At 38.7% G+C, this 23,309-nt stretch overlaps 1 protein-coding gene across 1 annotated transcript in view; it reads left to right on the plus strand.

Annotated features, from left to right (window-relative positions):
* The window catches only part of SERGEF (secretion regulating guanine nucleotide exchange factor), a 162,258-nt gene that overhangs the window by 12,160 nt on the left and 126,789 nt on the right, over nucleotides 1-23,309 (plus strand).

Raw genomic sequence — 23,309 nt, forward strand, 5'->3', positions numbered from 1 at the left:
CCTGAGCAGCGGTTGTCTCCTGAAAATGATGAGGACAGACATCCTTTGGCTTCTGTCCCTGAAGTAGTGTTGTGCTTATAGGTCGGAGGGCCTAGCATTTTCATAAGTGCAGTAGCATCTGCATGTACACACTGGAGGGATGGAGCCTCTCTGCATCATCAGGTTGCTGGTATACCAGAATACATATGAGCTTCTAAAGATCATTCTACTGGGTGAGTTATGACATCTTCTTTGGAGAGAAAAGAAGGCGGAAAACTTACTTCAGAAAATAGAGATGCAGGAAAATATGGCTGCAGCTTCCAAGATATATGACTATATTTGGCAGGAAGATATGGGCAAAACTCTCATTCAGGGCACAGGAATTAGGGAGAGGGGAAGATAATCCTAGCAAGAGTCTGTCTGAAAGGTGTGCGGGATAGGTATGTACCATTCCCAGGTTACCTGAGTGTTAGCTGAGGATCTTAAGAACAGGCATAGCCAAGAAACCTCTGGTTCTGCCATCCCATCTGAGAAGACATGGTCTCATTGCAGTAAGTGAAATAAATTACATGGCTTTGCTCAACTGTTCTAACCTTCCTGTACTTTGAGTGAGCCTAGCTTTTTGTGCTGCTCTTCTTTAGTAAAGTGTTTTAAGGACAAATAAAATCATGTGTTCAGAAGAAAGTCAATAAATTAAAATAAGCTGGTTTGTATGTGTGTGTTTTTGTGGTCAAACCCAGAAAATGTTTAGAAAAGACAGGTAAAAAGAGGCATCATTAAATTTGAAGAGCATCCCCTGAAGATGAAATGGAAGAAGATTTAGTGTTGAAGCTGTACCTTCCTGGGAACCTTTCCAGTGAGGACAGTGTGAAAGCTTGCCACATGCAGAGGGCTGTAAGGTTAGATTCTTTCCTAGGAAGAGATAAGAGGAAGGTTATGCAGTAATGACATTTATGCGTTAAAGGATGGTTGATCTGGTGAAGGTCATCTGAATGCACTTGTATTGTTGCTCTGTTGTGAAACACAAAAGCAGGAGAGGAAGGTAGACGAGATAGAAGGGTAAGAGACATCTGAAACTGTTTTGTGGTGTTCACGTGTGAACAGTCTGTGCTATTTGCTTCTGTTGCACAGCGTGGAGTGATAGTTAAGACTAACAGGAGGATGAAAGTCTTCCAAAGAACAAACAGAACAGCCAGAGTTATATTGGCAGGGGTAGCATACATGCATTTCTGCTTTTGCCTTGTATAAACTGCCTGGTGAGGAAATGAAGAGCAGGTGAAAGCGTTTTTCCGAGAGTCACACTGGGGATGGACGAGCCTATTGGTCTGTCAGGATACAACCTGTTTGTTAGGAAAACTGCAGAAGGGACCACAGATCTGTTACTGGTATTTACTGGGTTCTGTAATTATGGGGACTGGTTCAAGGAGTGCTTGGCCTTCCGCATGGGTAGTTTTATTTAAATGGAGTTCTTAGATACCCAAAGGTCAACATGTGCTGAAATGTTCTATTAAATTGGTGCTGTAAACCCTGAAATGGTTATGCAGTCATGTCCCTTGCTCTGTGAGAAAAGTGTCTGTTTTAATTACCGTATACTGTGAACTCTTGGTGCTAGAATTTGGAGGGATGCGATGCATGACTAGAAAAACAAATTGGTTAAGTGTTTTGTTTCATAGCATTCATTGTTTGACATCAAAGTACATGAGAGAAATGTCATGTAGAAAAACTGCATTACTCTAGCTGCACTCTTAGCTATTTAAAAGAAATGTTTGAACTCGGATTTTTAGAGGATGCTATACTGAAAATTTCAGAGCTGTAATCAATGCTATGTGCTGCTTAGAAACTTTTCAGGTGGAGTAAAGGAATTTATCTCAAAATGTGTAATTATTGAATAAAGTGCTTAGTGTCATTTTCACTGGAACAGGAATGGTTGAAAATAAGACGTTAGTCAGGATAACCTAATTTTTAAAAAGAGAGTCTTGACAACATGGTTTGCCTTGCTTCACTATTTCTTAATAATGCATACCGACTAAGTAAAACTCCTCCAAAGTTTTAGTAACTTTAAAGTTTCACTTAATTGATACTTATCCATGGCCATTACAGAAATGAAGTGACTGTTTTAGTAGGTGATTTTTAAGAAGAAGAAAAAAAAGTGTGTCGAGTGACTAGCAGAGATTTTTTTTTTTCATGAGTGTTTGAAAGTAATTTAAATAGGCTGACTTTACATCTGCATTAGAAAACTGGCCAAGCAATGCAGTGGCATAAATTATTGCTGAAACTGAATTTTATGTATTTAGATTTTAAATCTCTTTGAAAGTCAATGGACCTGAACCTAAGTCATCCAGAATAAGATTTTGAATGGCCTTTGGCAGCCTCTAGATGCCAATCAGAATCTCATGGGATTTTCAAGGGTTGTTCAACTACTAGACACAGTGTTAGATAAGCACTTAGCCCTTTCTGAAAAATCACTCCCTGCCTGTGATTAAACTTGCAACTAAGTAACTGAGGAATGCAGCCCACTTGAAAACTTTTCCCTGCGCAGTTCTTCCTCCATTATTTTTACCTCCTTCTGGCAAAGGAGGAAATGCTGCTTCAGTTTCCTGGTGCTGAAATCACATAAACCAGCTGTGTCCCAAACTTTATTGATTGTGCACCCCTATCAGTAAAATTATTTTTTTGAGAACGCACCCCCAATATATTTATACTTATTTATTTATAAATTATAGACATGTACTACTGTAGTGTTACGCAAGCTCTAAAACATGCACAATAGAAACTTTAAAAAGGATGAGGTAAAGACAAAATAAACACTACTTAAATTATTATTTTATTAACTAAATTAAAACAATTATTAATTTATTAATAAATTAAAATGTTAATTAATTTATTTATTATTTTCTTCCTGCCCTCCAGTGGATTGTCTTGTGCATCCCCTGGGCTGCATGCAGTCCACTTTGGAGACCACCGATATAAACAACTCCTGCTCACTTTACTCTGGAGAGTTCCACAATTAGTGGAAAGGAAGCAAAATAGAGTGATTTTTGGACACAGGAAAATGCAAGGAAGGGATATTGTAGGATGATGCTTCTCTCTGTTCATTGTGGAAGGTAGGAACATACTTTGGAAAGACATTGCAGTGTATAGGGATTTTGCTCCATGAAAGAATGGATAAGTTTTTTCTAATTAATAGTCCAACCATGATGCAAAATTTAATAGTTCAACTTTTATGGTACTGTATCTGAAATCATGTTGTGTTTTCCACAGAAGGTAGTGGAATTTTAAGAGGCCATTACAAATACTTAGAGTTATGTTTGTGTTCTGTTTTGTTTTTTTTTTCCCAGAACATTAATCCTGGTCAGAGTAGTAATAATAAAACATTCACAATTGCAGCTGTCTTGACAGTAAATTGAAACTTTTCGCATTGGATAGACATAGGAAGAAACTGGGTGGATAAAAGCTGGACACTCTGTTCATGCAAAAATTCACAAATTCTGCTGTTTCAAAATGACATTTTGATCTTTATTTGCCAGATGAGCAGTTCTTGACTGCGGAACTAATGGAACACTGAAAAGTAAATGAGACAGTGATGTTGTCAAAAGCAACCATGTGGAGGAATAGTGGGCAGTTTCATGGATGCGGGGGTTTGACACTTTAAAAGTGAGTCCAAGCAAGTTACCAACTTTGTTATCAGAAAAGAAGGAACATAGCATAAATATTTGCTTCTTCTGTATTAAGCTTTCCCTCTTGTATAAACTAGCCTGTTTTAAAAGACTCACTTAGTTTTTTCTTCATGCTGTTGGCAGAATTTTGCATTGTAACCTAAAGCAAAACACACAACTTTTTTTTCATTTCTTCCCCACTCTGTCCTTAAAAGGGATTTTAATTGCACCTGAAATCACTGTAATACCCACATCTCTTTCATATGTTATATTCTACCTCATTCAGTGACTGTTTTGAAAGTCCAGTTTCCTGTCATTTCTCTTAAGAGTTTGGTCAACTCTCTTTTCATTTGCTGTTTCTGTCATAAAGCAGTTCAGATTCAAGAAGTTAATTCCTGAGAAATTAATTGCTTGACTTAAAGACGTTAAGCAATGTTTTCATAGGATGTTGTGTTTTTCATTCTCATCCTTAAATGATCCTTGTCAGCTCCAATTCTTGATTCTTTTTAATCATAGAGGTTTCTTTTGGACTATTTCCATTGCACACAATCTTTCTGTAAAATTACTCACAAAATCCTTCAAGACAGACAACTCTTTATTTTTCTGCCTTGGTTACTGATTTCTACAGAGGAGAGAAACACAATTAGGCTTTGTGGCACCACTAGTACTCTTTCAAAATAAGTTATTTTATTCTGCTACTAGTGATGGTCCTAGTCGATGATGGTTGGTCCGAAAAGATTAAGGTTGAGAGACCCTGGTTGCTTTTTGATCAGGTCTCTGATGGTAAGATATGAACTTGTTAGTGTCTTTGGTTTAGTTGTTATTTTCTGCATGAATGCTTGTATCGAGTGACTTTCAGGCATGCTTTTCAATTATGACAGAGCAGTACTGTTATTGCTCTATGTGAAGGACAGACCAGATGCATTCTTCTGGCCTTGGACTCCAAGTGCAAGTATTATGCCTGAAGGCAACTGCTCTGTAAAATGGTTTGCTTCCTTTCCAGTGTGCTGCTTAATGGCACAAGGAGCACCACTGCAGTATAGGTGGTGATATTTTTGAATAATAATGAGCAGCTGTCTTGCATCGCTCTGCTTGACAATGTCAACTTTAATTCATGGTCTTTCTCAAGCTGATACAAACCCTTTGAGGGCAATTGCTGAAAGAGAAGTTATTGCTTGGATCATTTAAAAGAGAGCTAAGTTGTGGCCTATAATGCTGAAGATGAAAATTAGTCTACTTTGGGAAACGATAGAACTGATCTGACTTGAAGACAAACCTAAATATAGCAAGAGAAGGCTTTTAAAGACTTAGAGGTGAATCATGAACTTCAATTCAAAAGAAGTTGTTTTCTTTTTAACTGGGATGCCTAATAAATAAGCTTTCTTAATCTGACCTGCTTTATTATCTAAGTATTCTGAATACGTTCACTGATCTATTTTTCATGTACCATCACATGAAGTTATGCCTTGTTTGAGCTCAGATAAAGAATTGCAAGCTCTTTCACCTTGCAGTTACCTTAAAAATGCAGTTTAAATGGTATTTCTGCTGCCTGTGCAGAACTGCTTACAGCTAAAAAGCGTTGGAAGAACATAATGCCTTGACAGTCTGAATAATATTCTGAATCCTCATTCCAGATGTGCATCTGAATTTGTGTGTCTTTGATTGTCCCTGATGTTATGTCCTTTAGGCCACACAAAACCACTCTGAAGTGGTCTGACATGCTAGTGACCTACATGGTAAAATAGAACTGATTTCCATTTTTTTCTGAAGCAAATGAAAATGCGTCCCTCCAAACACAGAGAGCAGACCAAGGGAATGTTTCTAATTAGCTGGCCTGAAAAGGAGGCTTAGTGCTTTAATTGCGCTTAGAAGTATGTGCTTTCTCTGATGCCAGTCACTAGGTAAAACTGACAGGCTTTGCTGGCAAGTGAAGCAGTAGCTGTGGTGTAAGTGCAGGGAGGTGAAGTGGAAGGAGGTTGCTGTCTGGCACCCGGGGAGTGCAGTTTCAGCCCACTAGAGGTCCTTTCCCGTTTTCTTTTCTATCAAGACTGGCAGCCTTCCTCATACTGGAACGCATACTTACATTGCCTTGAATTTTTCAGCAGCTCCCTAGGACAGCAAATACTGATGAGATATATATATATATTTTTTTTTTTAAATGCTTGTCTGTGATACCAATAAGGCATCTGTTTTATGGGGACTTTCCTTTCCTCTTTTTAGCCACTATAGCTGACACTCAAACAGTTTGAAACTGGAGCCCCTGACATTCTTTTTAATGTACGGTAGCTGTATTTCATTTGGTAGGATGCTGGGTTTTGGGAAAACAGGTAAAATACTAGAAATGAGCTAAATCAAAAACTGCAAATTGATAGAAAACCCTGAAACCCTTTGAAGCAGAACCTGCAAAATGAGTGTTTAAGAAAGAAAAGCATTTGTCCATCTATCTTGGGCTAAGTAAACTCTAACTAAAATCTGGTAAATGCACTTGCTTTTCTGTGGTTTTGTGGTGTATGGTTGTTCTTAGCTGCTCCTTATGATAATGTAGCTTGATGTTATGAAGCAATGGGAGCTTATGCTTCAGAGCCTTCCTGTTACGTTCCTTGCTGTCATAATAAATGGTCATTGTTGTGCACTATAAGAGAAAGCAACAAAGAATGTCAGTTGAAGATGTATAGAAATTAGCAGCAGAAATAGCTGCCACGGGAGATCTTATGAGTTATTCCTAAGTGTGCTGTTGAATTCCACCTGTATGTCCCAGTGTTAAGCCCAGTTATTTTTGCTTGACAGAAATGTAACCTCTAGAAAACATTCACCTGATGGTAGGCGTTTTTTTTGTTTTTTCTTTTTTTAGGTTGCAGGTCCAGTGACTGAATTAGAGTGCCACTGGAACCACTGTAGTCGCCCGGTTTGCACATATACTGGGATGAGTGGGCTGGTATTTTTTTTTGGGCTGGTATTTTGAGTCCGAGCAGATTTGGCAGCCCTGCTAGGATACTTTGAGAAAGTGGAAGGTTTGCCTCTGTTGTTGATAGTTTGTTCCAGTGCTGAGGTTCCAGCTCAAGACAAAAAAGAAAAATGGCAAAGTGAACAAGAGAGAGACAAGGTGAAGCATGAATTGAGATCATGAATGGAATCTAATAGGAAAATGTTGCCAGCATTAAGCCCTTGTGGTACTTTTTGTATTTGGTCTGGGGTGTTTTAGGAGCACTTACAGGACCCAAGTGGGAAGGTCTATTAAGTACCAAAATTGCTGAAGTTAGAATGTGCAGAATATAACTTTGGCCCCTGAAAACTGTGAAGCTTGAGAGAGAATAAGTAGATCATTAAATAAGTTTTTAGTGCATGTATTGCATGTGTTTTCAGTTGTCATCACTTTCTGAGTTTACACTGGTGATATGGTTGGTTTGCAACGTATGCATCTCACGATGTGACTGATAGTGGAACTTTTGGTTACATTAAGAAAAAGACTTTAGATGCAGCTGGTTTTGGCTGGCAAATTTAAAAACTTCAGGTGCTGTCTTGAAGGTCTTGCGTTTGATTATAAAGCATAGAGCATGGAAAGGGAAGGGAAGGAAATGTACAAGCTTGGGGACCAAAATTCAGGAATTAAAGCTTTGCAGAAGTTAATATGGGATCTGTGGGAAATTTAGTGTGCAATAACAAGATTAAGATTCTAGATTCATATGGAAATTGCCTTATATTCTGTATTGTTTTCAGAGCTGGCTTCTTGTTACATCACACATCCATCTCTCATTGCTGTTTCAACTTTCATGACAGTTATGTTTAAGTGAAGTTTGTACAAGCCGCTGAAGTAGGGGTTAATGAGAACTGGGTAGTATGTTACTTGGGAGATCTGTTCCTGTCTGGTGGCCTGCTGGGGGACAGGGAATGTACTAGCTCTTCCAGGATTTGGGGTGAAATTTGTGGCAAGTTTCCACCTTGTGGATAATCTGAAAATTGAAAGGTGTCTGGGAGAGCACATACATAAAGTGAAAAGGAGCATTCACTTGACATTGTATGGATACATGTAAAATTTTACAGGTGTGGAATTAGTGTTTAAGACAGTTCAAGGTGTTTAATGTAGCTTAATCTTATGTGTGTTGAGTTCACATTCTGAATTGGATTTATTTTACATTTTTTCCATAGAGACACATAGGTAAGTAAGTACTTAAGCTTTGCAAAATACATGTGTATAAACTATAAAGTGTTCTAGAAATTTGTGGCAATTTGCTATTTATTTTCTGTGAATACATCAATGTGGAGAGTTGACTTTTGTTAAGTAATTTATATGAAAGGAATCTTTTCTTTTGGCAGAAAGTTCCTTTCCAGTCATGAATCATCCCATTAATGCAAAAACTTTGAGGAAGACACAGTAAAGCTAATGAATTTGTGCACAAACATTTTTATTTGTTCTCAAGCACTACAGTTTGGGCAGCCCTGTGATACCTTTTTCTTCCTGTTTGAGGAAGGAACGTCCTCACTGGAAGGAGTGCCTCTTTAGGTTAATCTTGCCCTTTTGAGAGCTTTGAAGGCGAATATCCAGATTCCTCACATGGTCTTGAACAGTTTCCAGAATTCTGCTCCAACGAGATTGATTTCTATTGTTGCAATTTGGTCATCACGTCTGCTTTGCCTATAGGAACAATTGTTTTGAATCCTCTTTACTCTTTGCTGATGGGAACAAACCTTGATTTCCCTCTCCCCTCTACCCTGAGTTGAGGAAATTCCATGGCATCAGTCTTTTTATAGGTGCTTGGAAAAAACAGCCAAGAATGAAAAGCATCAGTGCCTTGTGGAAGCTCTGTTTTCCTGTTCCTGGCATCACTTTTCCTACTTCTTATTCAAGGATGGCCCAGTCTGTGTCTCCGTAGCCCCAACTTTGAGAGTTTTGTGAGGCCTGGTGTATGAAGATTCAGCCAGTCCTCAAGAAGGAACCTTCAGTGGAAGGGAAGACTCTTGCAAGAATTAACTTTGGAAATGGGCAGTTCTGGAGTTGGGGTACAACACCCTCCTTTCCCCAGTATTTATCAACATTTAACCTTCTTGCCTTCAGCAAGGTACAGCAAGATTCTTTGTCTCCTCTGTGATCTTGTGCTATTGAGCTGCCTAGATTAAGCATCTTCATTTTAATTGAGGGACCTGATAGAACATGCTGTGCTTTACTTTGCCTTGGGAGTTGAGACTGAGGTTGAGCAGGTTTATCAGCCTGCAGAAAATGTTAGTACTATCTTTGTACTATGGAGGTTGAAGTTTGGTGTGTTTTCATGTGAGTAGATCTCCTTGCTTTGCTTGTTTTGGACCTTATTTTGTTCATGGGATCAGGGAGATAGTCAGTCTGGTAGACTAAATCAAGAATTAACTTGAATTTTTCAAGTATAGTATACTGGAGAGGAAAAAACAAGGAAACCCAGAAAACCTAAGCTAGTGACCTGAAGAGCCTTACACCTCAGCAACTTAAGAAGTTTATTATGTTGTTATCTGTTCCCATGGTTTTGATGGGAATTCTTTTCTCAAGCAGCAAGGAACTGAAATTTACAGACAGTTTATTTATGGAAGGTTTCTGCAAATGACACTTAAGCAGCCAAATCCTACAACACCTTGTCTTTGGGGAGGATGGGGGGGTGGGATCTTGCCAGGGCTATTATAGAAGATTGTTCTTTTAACTGCCAAATTGCCACTGAATCTCAGGGAAGATTTTCTGCCAGAAGGTAGATCTCAGTAAGTGGTGGATCTTCTGTGTGTGCTCTCTTGAGGCACAGCAGACTTTGTCTCCAGCAGCTATGGCTCACCAGCACAGCAGGAGCCTTCTTTTACATCCTACTCTGTGTGTCAGCCCCTCTTGTTTAGTTCTGTCTTACAACACAAATATGTTTCTTATATATTTTGTTCTTCCCTTAACAAGAACTGAATAAACAAAACCTGTGGGCTGGCTCTGGCTTATACAGTCTCTTGTTTTTTTATGCTTTACAGTATCAGCCTTTGTTACCAAGTTAATGAATTTTTAGCTCACTGAACAGTAAAGCACTGTGGATTTTATTTTCAAAACTATGGATTTGAGTTCTAGATAGCTGTAAATAGCTAGAAGGGATTGGTATTTTCTTTGGCTTCATGGGCTGGCATCATTCCTTGGCTTTATTTTTAAACTTACAAAGCTAGAGAGCGTGTGTGTCTCTGTATATTGCTTTGTGATTCTACACTCTTGTTTCTGCTGCTCCCTGCTGGGAGTTACTTCTGCAGTGGCTTTGGTTGTCTGTATTCCCTACCATTCCTACTGGAAAACAAAAAATATCTTATTGATTATGATGTGTGGGCCATATCTGGGTTCTATTTCTGCTGAAAGGCTTTCACCTGGACTCTTGGCAGTGGTAGCTTCCTTTTGTGTTATGAAATGATACCTTCTTATGGTGCTTGTATACAGGAAACCTGTAAATGTGGTGTTTGTTCTGTTTTAAACATCCTATACCACTAGAGCTGATTTGCAAGAAGAGTTGTAATTTTGGGGGGCTGAGAAGGGCAGCTTGTTGGCTATGAGCTATTTCTTGGGTTTTTACTTTCCCTTATTCTTTTTCCCTTACAGCAAATTAAACTGTTGCAATTGCAATGATGATAATTTTCTTGGAAACCCCTCCCCTTTCACAACTATTGTGTAACCAGAGCACAAAGCTAGTACAAATTTCCTTTGAAGAGGAAGAATTTGACCATAAGTGTCCTTGTCTTTCTGGTTCTTCTGTGTACTTGTAGCTGTAACTGTTGGCACTGAGCCACTTGCTCTTTTGTTAAATTATTTCTGTTTTGTTATGTTAAACCATTTCTCCTGAATCATGCTGAAATCGCTTCATTCATATTGTACTAATGTCTCTGTCAAGTCACCTATTTGAAGCTGAAAAGAAGCAAAGGTAGAGGCAAGAGAAAATTCACTGCTCTGTTAACTTCTGTCATAAGCTGCCTCCAAGTTCCACATTCATAGGTATTACTAGAGAAAGATCCAGCTGTGGAATAAGTAACTGACAAGATCACTGTTGTTTGGTTGCTGTTCTGACAGACTGTGCCAGAGACTATGTAACTTGAGTCACCTCTTTTCTGCCTCCCACCTTTTAATTCAAATTCTAGACTCCCATGTGCTGTGGGTCCCAGCAGTTATCCACAGTGATGCTGCTTTATCAGGCTCTGTTATTCAGCAAAAAGCATGGACTGGAAGATTGGGTAAGGGGGTTCCTCCCTACACACCCTTCCAGCTGGGAGATCTGAGGGAGGGCAAAAAACTCATTTTGAGTGTTGAATGTTATTACATCACATGACATAGTTGCATGTAGTGGAATGATGATGGGATTGATGGAAATTTTGGCAACTCAAAGTCCTTAGTAGTGTAAAGAATTGGTGTGAAACAGGCAAATGGTGAGAATTTGCACTTCGCAAATTTTGCAGTTATGCAAAGTGGATATAGCATGGTCTCAGACGAACAGTTCGAATACTTAGTAAGGTAGAAGTGCTTTGCACTCGCTTTGCATAGAAAAAAAGGCTGGAAGCTGAAACCAATCATTACATAATAGTTGAACTAATCTGTATGGCAATCGATTGCCAAACACAATGTATATTTACTCTGCCCTCTTAGTTTTGTTGGTCTTTGGACACATGTGCGAGAGAAATGGCTATTGCCTTTTCAAAAAATTTCATTTAAAGCTAAGTGTTTACTAAGGTAAGCATTACCAAGCTCAACTTTGGAAAGAAGCTGCCTGTGTGTACATGATCTGTGCATGTATGTGCATTGATCTAGAGATCTCATTTTACCTTAGCAGCATTTTAAGACTGTTAAATGCTTGTTTTCATAGCCTTTAAATGACATTTCCTGTTTAGTAATTAATTATTCAGGCTTAATGCTTACTAATGAATCTTAGTATTTGAACATAGATAATGTGCTTTTTTAAGAGCTTAGTGGCAGTTGAGTGCTTCTGAAAAACAGTACCTTTTGAGACTTTTTCTTAAGAAGCAAAAAAACAAGCAGGAAAAAAAGAACCACAAAGCCTGTCTGACTTGTTCTTTTCATGGTTACCTTGAGGTACTTTTCAAATAGTGGATTTGAGGTGAGATACTATAGGATACAGGAGATACATCAACAGCTGTGAATTTTGAGTACCAGATTTGTAGTCTTGTCGAAGGGCTTTTTCCCCTTCTTTGATACTTGGGAAGTGTAACGACATCTGCCAGGAGAGTGCATCCACTTGTTTTATTTGGTAGCTAGACTGATGGCTTTTATTCTTTAAATTATCCCTGTTGTGAGGAGCTGTAAAACAATCTAACACCAGTTTGTGATGAAAAATTTCAGTTGGCCATGTGTGCTTGTTACATTGTCCATGTTTGAGTGCTAAGAATGACTCTGTGCTATCCTAACGTGAAGTTGTATCTCTGTCTAAACACAAAGTATGTGCAATGGGGTATTTTCTAGCACGTGGGGTTTTAATTTTTGTGTATTTGTAAGCATTCAGCTGATTTAGCTGGATTTTTGAGTGCTCTGAAAATACCATAACTGATGTCTGTGTTTTAGCACTTTAGTACATACACAAATATGGTCAGCAACCGATATCCTTTAACATTTGTTGTGTTCCTTAAACAAAATCAGTTTTCTTTCTTTCTTTTTTTTTTTCCTGTGCTGCTCTGTGGCTTGATTTCCTTAAAAAAAAAGATTAATGATTTTTTTAATATGTCCCATGAAAAACATTCCTTTGCTTATAAATATTGTTGAAATCCAAACATTATGATTAATTCCTACTATATAGTAGGAATGTTTAACTTTAAATTATGTTGGTGTTGATCTCCAAAGCAGTTTTCTTTTTGGCAGTGTATTTTGGATACTCTTTTTTTTTTTTTTTTTTTTTTTTTAATAATTATATGCATGGAAGCACAGACTGTGAGGGTACTAACACCATGTAGCAAGATTAACCTGCTACCTTGAGAAGCTTGCAACCAAAAGCTAAAGAGGGTCAAACCAACAAACTTGAAGTCCACTGAACAGGAACAGCTGTCAGTAGGCACTGGATATTCCTACTCAGAGAGGCATGACCCAGAGCTGGCCTCTGGTGGCTGTGCAGCAAGCTCTTGTTGGTAAGTGAGGCTCAGTCTCAACGGCACTGAAGAACAAACAAATCGTTCCTACCTCAAGGAAAATTTTGAAGAGGAGTTTGCAAACTTTTTTGCACGCTTGTGTTGTTTATGTCCTCTTTTGTATAGGAATAGAAAGAGCTATTTCAAGCCCAGTTTGTGGCATGGTAGTTGAAACTCAGGTGCAACTCACTCTGTTTTTTGTAGTTCCTATTTGAACTTCAGTGCAAAGACTGTCTCTCAGTGTAGGTACATATATTCTGTGTGGATCCTAAACAGCTGAGACTGAGATCTGCAGATGAAGGGGAATTGCATTTATCTATGTCCCTTAGGATGCAATTTAGGTTTTGGGGATGTTCTGCTGGATTTAAGAGCTTGTTTGGTTCAGGTCTGCTTTCTTCCCTGTCCAGTATTATGAGGAACACAGTATGTAATAAGAATAAAATAATCACAATAGTTATAAGTTACCTTTTTTGGGACAAAGAGCTGGATGATAAGAAGGTATTAGCATCTGATTCATGCAGAAGAGAAACCCTAGGAGGGTGGCGTGTCCTTACGTAACGCATTCTCACTTGTACTCAGCGTCATTTAATTAAAAAAAAAAAAGTACCAAACATTGTGAAGACAAAGATCTATTCAGGGACAGTGCTTTATGTCAGTTTTGCTAAGATCTATCTATCATGAATATAGGAAATTTATTTTTCTAGAATTTCTAAAAGCTTACCTTTACAAAGCTGCCCAAAGTATATATACAGAAACTCCTTTAAGCATTTGTCTTCCTCCTTGTCCTTTCCACCCCAAAATAGTAAGCCAACTGAAAATCAGTTTGGCATTACTCATCTTGAGTTTTGGACCTTGTAACAGATGATGGTTGTTTTGTAGGAATTTGCCTGTACACAAAAGTTTCCTTTCTGGCTTGCGCCTGCTAGTGACACAGCTGACTAGAGCTGAAGCAGTTCATTTAAAAGAAAATGGAGCATAAAACTGCTAGAAGAGAAGGTCAGGCGATGGGGACAATATAAGGCTGGCAGCATGGATTACTAGAAGTTCATCTGGTTTGAAGAATCATCCTGACAAGTCACGTAATACAAAGGAGGATGTTAAATCCTTTTGTGCTTGTCTCCTCTTGCTTGCTCACTTTGCTAGAGATTAAAAAAACCCTACCAAACAAACCCAAAACACCATGGGCATGCACACAGGCAAAAGCTAACAGTTGAAACATAACAAACTGCTGATGTATGAGATTTAAAAATCTAGGGTAGTTATTTAAAGTTTCTCTAATCCACCAGAGCCGTGTTGGAGCAGTGTTTGTCAAAATCAGGTCACCCCATGCCCTTGGGATTCAGGTCCTTGCAGTGAACTGATCCTCTGTAGACACAAACTTGACACGTAAAATTGTTTTCTGAGTGTCTGATTTTTAAGCTTTTCACTTCAGAGCAAAGAAATGACTCTTCCCCATGTGGCCACCTGCTGTTGAGCAGGAGAAAACTCATGGTATCTTTACAAGCTGTCCTATCTTATTGTATTCTGTGAAGCATGAATGGGAGGGTACTGCTTCTTTCAATCAATATCCTTTTTAATGTCAGGGAAAGGAAGGCCATGAAGAGCCAGGAGCTTTTTGTTCTTATCTTCGTTGCTGCTCCCTCTTTACTCCCAAGGAGAAAAGTTCTCTTCTTATTTCTCCCCTCTCTCACTTTCAAACCTAAACCCTTCTTAATAACAGGCAGCATAGAACATCAATACTTACATTACAACTCTGTTCATGTACATACTTAGGTAATCTGTAAACATAGATGTGCTGGCACTGCAAGCAAATACAGATGCTATAGCTATACAGAGGGGGTTGTGGACAGTTATTGCTTCATTTGGTAGACATCAGAAGTAAACCTCACTAGTATAATTCCCTCTTCGCAGGGAATTTCAGATTTCTTTACAGGGGCGACTTGCATTGTATTTACATAGGTAGTAACATTTCTAAAATGTTTCTGAATTTTTAGACTTCTAGATCTAAACTTTTGCCTTGCTCTGTGTCCTGTAGTTCTGAAATGCTGAAAACATCTCACAGTCTCTTAATATGTGAATTCTAATGAGTCAGAGGTCTGAGCTGGAACAAGAAGGCAGGAGTCAAAGGGAACTCTGCTAGCTGGATAGCATGCTCTTGTAGATGATGGAATTTTGGGGGGCATAAATGGCATTTAGATACTTTCCCTATTATGCAAGTATTTACACCTTTGTCCCCTCTCTCCCTGCAGTCTCCTCGATGTTTAAGAATCTTGCCCATACATAGTTTAAGGTGGAATCTTGTGTGGGTTCTCCCCCCTACCCCCCGCCTTAAACTCAGTCTTTCTTGGGGGTAGGGAAAAATGGGAATAATAATCCAGAGGGAATACTTTGCCTTATTGCTAATTATTCATCTCTTGACTTCAAAAGGCATGAATTTTCCTTCCCATCCTCTTTTAGACTGTTTTGTTCCTCCTGTCAGTGAGAATGCTGCAGTTACAGCTGCTCGTTATTTGAGCTGAACAGCCCACTCTTAGTCAATTGTAGTTGCTGTTCTAATGGTTCTGACTCTGAACAAGTGGGGTGACCTCCTGGGAGGCTCTGGAGGTGCCATCGTTGGTTTTGCGATACTGTTCCGTTCTTTGTAATTTGTTTCTTAAGAACAGCACATAGTTAGGGTTGAACTCCATTGGATGTAGAACTCGGCTGCTTCTGGAGCTGCTGAGAAAGTTAAAGCCACTTAGCAAGTCCCAGGATTGGTCATCTAATGCTCTTGTTTTTATAATGCTTCCTATTTCTTTGTAGGTATTGTGACTTTTCAGAATCATGCATGTCTGAGGCTTGTTATGTAGTGAAATCTCTGTGCAAATGATCTCTGAATATTTGTTCTTGGGAATGCATCTTGTGGACAACAGCAAAAAAGCCCAGTTCTTCAGACTGCCATTCCAGAGCATTTCTTGTGATATTTCTGTGTCTGTCTTTCCACAGCATGCCCTCAAGTATTTTGACAAGGTAAATATTAGCACTGGGAACTTAATTACCTTCACTTTGCTTATCTCTTGTAGACAGATGCCTGTTCCTTCTTAAATAGGCTTAGATAGCAATGGGATAATGAGAGTATCAGGATCACTTGCATTCTCCAAATTAGGCAGATTCACAAATATTTGCAAGATTGGAGCTATAGGTAATGTTTTTCATAAAATGATCTAGAAAACATGGATATATTGTAATTTGTAATCTCTGAATAAAATTTTCTGTAGCACTGTACTGTGTTAAGTCTAATGAAACAAGACCCAAGCCTTGCCTCAAAGGGGATAAATGGCTGAGCAGACCGTTTACAGACAAAGAGTAGGAAATAACACACAAGAAAATAATTGTGAACAAATAAAAGCATATGCCTTGTATTATAATAGTTCAAGGATGTTGCTTTTGCAAAATGGTGTCCAGAAAGAATAGAATAAGTGCTTAGAAAGAAATATCTGTTCAGTTTTCTGGGCGATGTTAGAGGAAGAGATCCTGAACTGCAGGAGAAAGGAAATTCCAGGTTAGGGAGGCCTATATGGAAGAAAGCATATAACAGTGCAGAAGGGTATGGAGATATAAATATAGAATGTCAGTAAAAGTGTATGACTCATACTGCTGTAGTAGCACAGTGCAGAATTTATTTGCAGAAGTACAGAACAAAAACCCTACGGTATACTAGGATGCATTTGCAGATAGTTTTCCATAGCTGGTTAATGTTTTATGCATCCTGCTTTTTTAGAGGCATCACTAAATTGTGCTTTGATTTCTTTTTTTTTTTTTCTTCTTCTTTTTGCTAGGACTTTTTTTTTTTTTGATGAAGAGTTAAGTCCTCTATTGAACCTTGAATGCAGCCGTTCTGTTTGCTGGGTAGAGATGAGTTAGATTTGTTTTTAATCATGTAACTAAATTTAGCCAGCAATCTGCATTTTAAGGCATTGCTATTAAAAGTCTAAAAAGTGAGATATGTATCATAGTTTGAATTTAAAATGAGCCAGAAGCACAGCTGGTGAGGCAGTCATGACTCTCTAATCATGAGTGGAGAGAAATGAGAAGGGAATTTTCTCATCTTGCAGGATGAATGCAAAGTGTGATAGGTACTTTAACATCTACTCCTGCCCCCACCCCACTTCCCCAGCTTTATTTCATGATTGCATGGACTTCATGACCTCCCTCTGCATTTTGTTTTCTGAGCCAAGATCATATATCTGTTTGATATCAGCAGTATGAACACAACTTTACAAGCATTTAACTTCTTACATTTAATTTTTCTTTCAGTTTATTCAGAACTTTGGTACTTCATGTTTCCAGTTTCTCCTCTAAAAGCAGAACAGCCTTTTTCCCATCTAAAACCCAAACCCGGAGGCAGGACTTCCAAGGTAGAAAGACTGGAGAGTCTTGGAATTTGTCATGCTAAAAAGTTATTTTTGTTCAATCTTTCAAAGTAGTAAAGCCTGCTATTAAGTATGTGAGTAATCCCATTAACTGAATATTGCCCATCTTGAGACATAACTTGATGTAACTATGGAAGCAAAAAAGAAGCAGCATACCTATTTTTTAATGAATGAAAGCCTAAGCTGTTTAGATGTTTAATGGTGTCCACAGTCCTGATAAAGATGGGTCTGTTGGTAAAGTGCATGATAAACTTAACTTGCAGTTTCACATGATGTGCTGTCTCTAACCTATCATACAGAATATTAAATTGACTTAATACAGCACTGCCTTTAGCAATATTTGCTGTTGCCAAGCTCCCATTTCCCAAGGCTATTTTTCAGCCAGATCGATTCCTTGGCTTGGTTTACCTTCCCCATCACAAATAGTTCAAGCACAATGAAGGCTGGTGGTCTAGGGATGAGAACAACTATTTGGCTTTGAAGTTTCTCAGGTCATCTTCGTGTAAACTGTTGCCTGAGGAATTCTCAGTCTGTGCTGTCAACATTTTAGTCTGTGCTAAAACGCCGTCACAGTCCCTGTGTCCTCTCTTTGGAGAGTCTCCCACATCCTCATAGCTTTACCTGCCTAGCTGAGTATTTTCCATTACATTGCATTATCATATGAGTCATTGGATGCTTAATGTTTTGATATATCCAGGAGGCTCTGAAAGGTGACTGGATCATGTTCCCATATGCTGTATCTGTTTACGTTAATGCTGTGCAGCAGAGTTCCTCCTGGTTGGATGAATTTTCTTTCATGATGTGTAATTGTCTTCCAGGCTGATTTCTTAAATTTCCTCTTTTTTTTTTTTTTTTTTTTTTTTAGCAGTAGGAATGGGTCACAGTGAGAAGCCAGTTGTTTCCTGGATCATAGATGAGCCACTGATTCTATGGGTATGAAATCCTGAAATCCCTTGGGTGTCTTGTTGGTTTGTCTTGCCCACATGCTAGAGGTTAAATTGATCACTAGATCTGGGGACATTTGGTGTAGTTCAGAATGGCAGAAATTTTTGGCCCACTTACAGTATAAGAGTTTTAACTAACAAATCCATAGCTATTGCAGGAGCATTGCTGACGGCTTTATGCTTCTCTTCCTGTGGCACTCATGGCCTTTTGTTGCAGGTTTAAACCTATTTATAGGGTGCTTGCAAAACCTTGTGAACTGCAGCATGTTGAGTAGATGCTCTGTGGACTATTCTGAACTAGCTATGTATTGCAACCTGTGATGGCAGAAGGCTGGAAATGGCTGTTGAAATGATCTCTAGTTTTCTATTCCCGACATCCCTGAAATACTTTTGCTATTTTGTCTGAACTTTCCTGAAGAGGCATGACCTCGATACTATGCATAAATTTGTGTTTTAGTGATACATTTTTAATAGCTATTATAAATGAATATGGCAAAAAATTCAGGAGCATGCCCTATTATATAAAATTGCAGAAGTCTGTAAGGAGGTCACAGAAAGAAGGTGTGTTAAGAGATGTGGGCAACTCTGGTACACTGAACTCCTGTGTAAGAGGGTGAAGGGGCCATTTAAACCTTTGTCAGAGCAGATAATCCTGCTTTGTACTGAAACCATGCACAAATACAGGTGTTAGACTGTAGGTGTGGTAGTGATGCCTGGTTTTCAGCCGCTGAATTAAAGCTGTCTTTAGCCAAGAAGGAAGTAGGGGTGGATGGATGAATGCCTTTTCTGTAAGGTTGCCCCGCACAAAGGCTGTTTCTAGGCCGATGAGGAAGTTTCTCAGAAGGGTTGAAGGACATTAGTGATTGTCCTGAAGGACAGCAGAGATCTGTAGTTGTGGGAGAAGTGTTGCTTTTCCCTGTGTGGGGCAGGGAGGAGGCAGAGGCATCCTCTAAATGTCAATTTTTAATACCTGCTCCTGTGAATTTTCATGTGAAAGGAGGCATTAGGAATTTTATACAGAACTTCCTATTTCAAGTTTGAATGAGATTAAGCATTCAGTGAACATCCGGAGTTCATTTGAAAAGTAATTGTTAATGCAACCATGAATTGAGATAATACTAGATGAAAGGGTTCATCTAGGCTTATGAAAGGATAGTTCAAAGCTTGTCTGGATATGATGATGGATATGAATAGAGACTTCAAGGAGATAACGCTAGTGCAATCATGATATTATCTTAAAACAGGAAAATTGATATAAAGATGAATCTGAATCTGGTGACAACAAGTAAATTTTAGTACTCCTATTTGTCTGTTGTGTTTTACTGAGAAACCAACCTGTTTTTAAAACTAAGATGCATTTTTTTTTTGTTTTTTTATTGCTAATTCTCTCCAAATACTTATGTGGCTGAGCAGATTGAATAAGAAAGTGCTAAAAGGGAAAAATGCCACACTCTACAGCCTCAGCAGCACCATAAAGCTGTAAGAGCTACAGTGTCAGGCAGGAAGCAGCTAGAATTGCTGTATGGAATGTTGCTGGATTTGCAGTACTCCAAAGGTTGTGAACTTGTAATTTTGAGGCCATTCTCAATTCTCTACCCTTTGTGATAGCATAAGGACCAGAAGGATGACGTGAAGAAAATGCAGAGGAGCCTTTCTGATAGTGAGTTGCTAGTGTAGCGCTGCAAGCACTTGAATATGTACATACCTTCATCTGTATTCTGTGAGGGCTGTGAGCATGTGTTTCAGATTATTTGCTGCTGTATGGATACTGATGCAGACTGCTGTGTTTACAGTTCAAAGAGCAGGGGGAAACAAGATCTATAAGACCATGTAGAATCTCAAATGATGTAGCATACTGTTGTAGGTACTATTTACTTGAGGGGCTGTTGGGAAGTTTTTCTTAAAAATCTTCTGACCTCTGTCCTTTTCTTATAGCTCTCTGAACTCCTGTACTGTATGTTTCATTCAGGTTGTACACTGGAATGACACAGGATGTGTGAATTATATCTATTACTTCTTAATTCCAAATGGTATTGAACCCTTTGGCCTTTATTTGATGTATCATTTGCCTGCTGAAAAAAGGGAACAGTTGCAATGAAGTAATCTGGGACAATGTGGATGTTCACAGTTAAGGAGTTGAAGTGCCTTTTGGAATTGGAGCCTCCGTGCTCACAACATGGCAAGATCAAGGTCTTGGGAAGCATTGTTAGTATCTTAGAAAAACTGGAAAAGCTTTCCAATGTTGTATGCATCTTCCTTTCACAAAAGTTGTAGAAATAGCTCCTGCCTTTTGTGGCCTCCTAATGTATAGAGTCTGGTATGAAATATCTCATTTTCTGATGCCTCAGCTACTTCCATACTTGATGTACTCTGTCCAGTTGACTCATCACTGTGTATGTTTTCTTAACTTCTAATTAAAATCTGTTCTATTCTAATATTAGACCAACACTCCTTGTTATATTACCCTTCATTCCCAAGTAATTCATCCTGCAACCTCCTTACTCTGCATGACTAACGTCTTTTTCTCAAATATTCTTAGAACATTTTAAAATACCATCTATATTATAAGCAGCACAGTAGCAGTACCTCTCATTACAGTTGCTTAATGCTTTCTGTCATAACTCAGTGCTTTCTTTTGCATAGGATTTTGAGGAGACTTTAGTCTTTTTGGTGGCATTTTCCATGCATTGGTGTTTGCCTCAGCCTGAAATTTCCACTTGAGACTTTTTTTTTTTTAATCCGTTTTGGTTTTGTTTGCTGAAAATATTATCAGTACTTCATAGAGAAGACACTTCTAAATCAGCTTCTGTTAGGTTGTCTCACAGAAAAGACAGATCAGTTTTTTTTAAAAGGATCCCTATGCAGATGTGTTCAGCTGAAAAATAGGAATAATTGACCATTAGCAGGAGACTGAGCATGGGAGGGGAAATGTTCACCAAGCAGGAGCAAGCCTGAGGAATGAATTTCTGCTGATTAGAAGTGAGACCTGAATTGATGAGCACTGAAAAGGAACTGGTTGCTTACCTAATATTTGGTCATTCAAGAAGTTCCTCCTAAAAGCAAAAATTAATTTATCTGGCTTTAATTTTTTTTTTAATGGATGTTCTTTGTGTTTGCCTACCAATAACCACCTGAAACTTGTTTCCCTTATAGTGGCAAAAAGGAAAAAGTTAATGACAATAAATTCTGTTTGTAAACAGAAACAGTTTTAGTTCTAAAGGTTCTGTTTGGTTTTGCATGTGTAAGTAATACTGTGTTTGCTTCTCTAGTGAAAGAAAATAGAATTTGTGGATGGAAGGTGTTTTGTTGTAGCTAAGCATTATTGCTGTCTGGTTTTAATCCTTCACATATGCTTGCATTCTTCAGTTCCACTGAATTTATTGAAATGATGAGCATACTTCAAAGCCTTTGTAAGGCTGAGTAAAACCACTGGGATCATATTGTTTCCAGTTCTATTACTTCCATTTCAACTTGGTGTTACTGTTAAAATTTCAGTGTAGGGTCTCAAAAATTGATCCAATAACAGAATTGCAGAATGAACCATAAGGAAACCAATACCTGCACTGTAGAAGAAAAAAAAAAGACCAAACTTGTATAGACCCTAGTACATGCAAGAGATACTAGATAGCAGAGGGGGACTTTTTCCAGTCATTGATAAAGACACAACAAGCAGCTGATGACAACTATAGACAAATTAATCCTGTTGCAGGTGATGGACTTGCTAGCCCTTAGTTCATAAGAGGAAATTACGTATGCAGTTTAGTTTGACTTCAGAGTAGGTGGTTGTGGTGTTTTGCTCTCATCTTGTAATTGGGGAAGCTGTAGACCACTGCACTTTTCTCGACCTTTCACAGGCCCTTGGCAGAGGGGAACAGAATTGCTTGCTTTGCACAGAACTTGCTCTAGCAGCTTGTCATCAAGATGGTGATTGTGTCAGCTGCTCCCTGTTTTCTGCTGGTTACTGGCAGGGTGGGAAAATTATTTTCTTAGTGCGTAACTGGTCAGATGTGTGTTAGGACTTTAGATTGCCTTCATCTGAATCCAGACACCAGCAGCAGACAAGATTTGAGACAAGGTGGAGCAGTACTCTGACGTGATGATGCAAAAGATCATCTTTGTTATGAGTGGCTGGTGTTTCTTGTTCGTGTCTGGGTCCAGACAGAGCACCAGGTTTGATTGGGGAAAGAATTTTTTCCCCAAAAGTCAGACTTGAGAGGAACCTCTACTGCCCCTGAGTACAGCATAGTGCTATAGGTTGTGTATGAGGATCTGGGTCTGTATTATCAAATACACTGCTTGCCTTTCCAGAGGCCTTGTGGGTTGCTGATGTTTTTGCCTGTGGCACTTGATGCTTTTGGCTTCCGAGAGCTGAAATGCTTTAGTTAAACTATGGTCCTTGGGATCAATGCAGCCATGTCTGGGTAGGGCTTGAGAGCCTGTGGTTTATTAATGATCTAACTAGATGTTACAGAAATTCTTTCTGGCTTTAAATTTCATAAAAACTCAGCTTCAGTTCTTTTAGTTGATACAAAATAGAGCAGCCTGCTTGTCCTTTTCCAGTCCACTAATAGGGTTCTGGATAGGTGCAGTAACCTGGTCTGATGTAAAAGCCAGAAGCTTAGTCTACATTTAAATTTGTTAGGTAACATACTGATGTAGGAGTCTTCTTGCAAGATTTTTGCAGCTGCAGATGTTTTTAGCTGAGATCTATACAAATTGCAAAGTAAATATACTAGCTCCAGAGCAAGCACGTTTTTTAAACTGCAAATGTGTTTTTCCTAATCTCTGTAAGGTATACTGGTAGTTCTCTTAATGAAACTTGTTTTAATGCTTTAACCTAACAAAATGAAGCTATTATGTTGAAAGACCTCACTTGTATCAAAAGTAGTATATGGCTGGTTTCAACTTTTCCCTGAACTGCTAGGAAGCTCCAAAGGAAGAAAACCTTTGTGCCCTTGAGAGAAAAGGACAAGTAATTTTATCACTTAATTACTTCAGGGGAAGCATTATCAGTGAACTGAGAGACTACATCTGAAAAACTTGGAATGATTGGAGTAAAAGCTACCACTGCTAGCAGATTTCCAAGGAAAATGCATATACTTCTTGTGTATTTAAATATATGAAGTTAGAAGCTTCTACTTCATTTATGAGATACATTATCAGCTTAAACTCCACAAACCAGCAGAGCCCACCTGTGTCCCCTTCAAGACAGTTTAACA

Source organism: Buteo buteo, chromosome 16, assembly GCF_964188355.1.
Source record: "Buteo buteo chromosome 16, bButBut1.hap1.1, whole genome shotgun sequence".
NCBI lineage: Eukaryota > Metazoa > Chordata > Aves > Accipitriformes > Accipitridae > Buteo > Buteo buteo.